The 4075-nt window shown below is 39.7% G+C and overlaps 1 non-coding gene across 1 annotated transcript; it reads right to left on the reverse strand.

Moving 5' to 3' along the window:
• Positions 1-841: 841 nt before the first annotated feature.
• Positions 842-912, reverse strand: Trnag-ccc. Its single transcript has one exon. It is a non-coding gene; the product is annotated as a tRNA-Gly (tRNA).
• Positions 913-4075: the final 3163 nt, after the last annotated feature.

The following is a 4075-nucleotide window of genomic DNA, read 5'->3' on the forward strand; positions in this document are numbered from 1 at the left end:
CTTCGGCACGGTGTGCTTAAACACTAACATTTTTCCATCCCAAAAAGTTTAATGAAGTCTTCCTGTCAAAAATACTTTTCGCGAAATAATTCTCACTATGTTTTTACTCTCATTCCCGTGTAAGAAATTTCGTATTCAAATTGAGAATAATTTGGAGTTAGCAAAACAGGAGCAGCATGAGTGCGGGCTAACTCGAGTGCGGCGTGAGTGCTTCAGAGTGCAGGACTCAAGAGTCAGCACAAACATTAAACGTTTTCCGATTTTTATACAATTTTACCAAGTATTCCAAGATTTTTATAACTTAAGAGACTTGAGACTACTCAATACTCATACTAAACTTATATTTAGTAGACTGGGAATATTACTTACGCAAATGTCGGGCGCAAATCGCAGTCCAAGCAAAGTATCTGCCAAAAATATTATATCCTGATAATTTCGGTCTAAATGTTAGCAAAATTCGACCAACGTTCCATTAAATTTCTTTATTGCCTATTTTAAGGCCCAGGAAAATACATAAAATTATTTATCCTACTAATATTATAAAGCCGAAAGTATGTGAGTTTGTATGTTTGTTACTTCTTCACGCTTAAACGGCTGGACCGATTTCGACAAAATTTTACAAGGAAGTAGCTGACATCCTGGATTAACACATAAGCTACATTTTTAACCGACTTTCAAAGTGGAGGAGATGTTACGTTCAAATGTTGTACTAATGGCTATTTACCTATTAAAACACAATTTAGTTTACCTAATAAATCGCGGGTAACACCGCGGGGCACAGCTAGTATAGCATAAAAATGTAGGATTCCAATGTGATTGTATAAAAAAGTTCAAAAAGCAATGCACTGCCCGGGAATCGAACCCGGGTCGCAAGAATGGGAATCTTGCATGATACCACTACACCAGCAGTGCTTGTGACACGTGAACGATATTAGTTAACTTAACTAACTGACTTAACTGTACGGTTAAAGTCTATGACAAATAGTTATGTTACAATATTATTATGTAGACTATTAGAAATTAAGGACACAGTATAGCAATATTTAGGGATATGTCATATTGCTATACTGTGTTAAGGATTACTTTTATGGAATTGCATATTTGTACATGCAAAAGCATGTAAACACCTCTTTTTAGGCGATAATTTGTAATTTTTGCTTTTTAGGCGATAATTTGTAATTTGTAATTTTTTAAAGCGTACATCTGCTATACAGTGTGTAACAAAAATAAGTGATAATACTTTAGGGTGTGTACGTGTTCCATGTAGAGAGTTCACTGTGAAATTTTTCACTTTTGTATGGGCAAGGGCCCGAGCGTCACACATTTTCCCATACAAAAGTGAAAAAAAACTTTGGTCTTTCAGCGCTGCTACTTTCACAGTAACCTCTCTTCAAGGAACACATACACACCCTAAAGTATTATCACTTGTTTTTGTTACATCCTGTATATACATATCAGATTTTCATGTCCAAACACAAATTAATTTGTACATAAAATATAAGTTTTCGATGTGTTATTGCTAAAATTCGAAACGACTGATTTTGATAAAATTTTAAGTGCTTATCGTACCCAATTAAAAATAACGTAGATGGTAATACCTACAACATTTGTCGGCTAGTTTAAGTAAAACTTAATTGTACTTAAAAACAAACACTCAAAACTTTTTACAGACTTTAACGGGTCCCTCGTTCACCTTAAGGGCGCTTTTAGTGTCACGCGGATTTGCTCACGCACGCGGGATTGGACCGCATGCGTAAAATTTCACGCTGCGGATCATACGCAGCATGAGTTTCAGTTTTCTACGGGCTGCGTAACGGTATAGACGTGTTCAAAAATGATCAATGTCAAAAGAATATCTGTCGCTTACATACTTTACAAACGACGAAACAAGAAGACAAGAGTACATGTTGATCCCTTTCTTGAAAATAGGCTTCTTGCTGGGGCGTTTGTTACACACTTTGGAAAACTACAAAATAATGAACGTAAATTTAAAAATTACTTTCCCTGTTTTTGTATAATTCATTGCGTTTATCCCACAAAACGGGCCGCAGATGAACTTCAATGATTACTCGTTCTGTATCGATTTTCATTTCGGTAGTACAATACGGCGCGTGCGCCCCGCTCGACTCTAAAATGGGCACTGAAGTTGTAGGCAGCGCTTACGCATGCGGATACCCCGCACCGGGGTGACGCCCCGCACAGCGCCCCGCGTCCCGCGTGCGTTTATCACGCTTTACAATAGATACCTATATGAAATTGTTCTTTGCGGATGCTACGCATGCGGGCCAATCCCGCGTGCGTGAGCAAATCCGCGTGACACTAAAAGCGCCCACAGCTTTTATACACTTATATACATTTTATACTCTTTTATACACTTTTATAGTAATAATAAAGTGAGAGGTTAGTGACTCAAGTAGGGAATAACAAGTAGACGCGACAAATTCCATTTTACGACAGGTTTTAGCATAATTTTCGTTCCCAGAGAGTGTCTCAAATATATTTCAAGTACGAATATATCTTGCATCTTATTCTTATGTGATCTGAATTAATGTAAAGTCGCTTGCACTGTAAAAAAAATTAAGCAGAAGTAGTCGTTAACTTCAGAGGTACATTTTAAATACCATTTATCCTGGTCTACTCTATTTTAATGTTAATTGCGTCCAAAATATTATTTTCCTTCTTATAGTCTAATGTCTGAGGTATTTGTACCTGTACTTTTACAATGAAGTAATTTTAACAACGAAAAAAATGTTAAAAGTATAGAAAAAAAAACGAAATAATTAACAATAATTATTTCTTTAACATTCTACGGCCTTCGGCGTAGCATGATCGTAGCGGAAGTCGTAGACGGTAGAACTTCTACGATAGAGTTTCCGTAGCAATATCTACGACGATTTTTAAAGGAACTTTGCGGTTACTTTTGACAAGGCAACCCAACATTAATCCATTCTATACGTTCTAAAGATTAATTTAATTTTTTTTTTTTTATGAAATAAGAGGGCAAACGAGCAAACGGGTCACCTGATGGAAAGCAACTTCCGTCGCCCATGGACACTCGCAGCATCAGAAGAGCTGCAAGTGCGTTGCCGGCCTATTAAGAGGGAATAGGTTAATATAGTAAGGAAGGGAAGGGAATAGGGGAGGGTGAGAGGGGAATAGGGTAGGGGATTGGGCCTCCAGTAAACTCACTCACTCGACGAAACACAGCGCAAGTGCTATTTCACGCCGGTTTTCTGTGAGAACGTGGTATTTCTCCGGTCGAGCCGGCCCATTCGTGCCGAAGCATGGCTCTCCCACGTATAAATATTTGATCGAAAAAAACGATTCCTGCAGGATTTTACGGTCGGATCCAATACTATTAGTTTTTATTATTCGTAGGCCAGAAGTTAGATGTAAGAGAGCGAACTCACGGCGCGGTTTCTTCCCGCGCCCGCCGCGGTTGCGAGCCCGCGCAAATAAGCGGTTTTATTTCAGAACGCACGAGACCGCTGATTTGTGCGGGCCCGCAGCCGCGGCGGGCGCGGGAAAAAACCGCGCTGGAGTTCGTTCCCTACTACGGCTACTGGGATCGCCCGCTAAACTATCGCAGAGCGCGCGGGCGCAAACCGCCGAGGCTGCGGGCGATCGCCGCCCGCCGGTACAGCGGGAGCCGCAACCAACCGCGCCCGCTGCGGGCGAAAAACGCGCCGTGAGTTTTGCTTTCGTTTTTTACATACAAAATTGGATTCTACGAAGGCTGCGGGCCCGCAACCGCGGCGGGCGCGGGAAAAAACCGCGCCGTGAGTTCTTAGCCTGATACCTACCTAATGTTATATTATATATTGTGTATTATTATTTATTATTGTCAGTAATATATTACGCGAAAACAACTATAGGGAATATTACGCAAATAACACACAATAAAGAATATTCCTACCAAAATCCGACATTTTGCGTACAGCATAATATTAGAATATTTACGAAAACTTTGTCAAACGTCGATCAAAAGTGTTAACTTTGTATGCTGGTGCTGCCATCTAGCGTGAAAACATTGCAGTAACATATCGTATTAAAATAATATTACCTCAAGTATAAG

This window comes from Aricia agestis, chromosome 17 (assembly GCF_905147365.1).
Source record: "Aricia agestis chromosome 17, ilAriAges1.1, whole genome shotgun sequence".
NCBI lineage: Eukaryota > Metazoa > Arthropoda > Insecta > Lepidoptera > Lycaenidae > Aricia > Aricia agestis.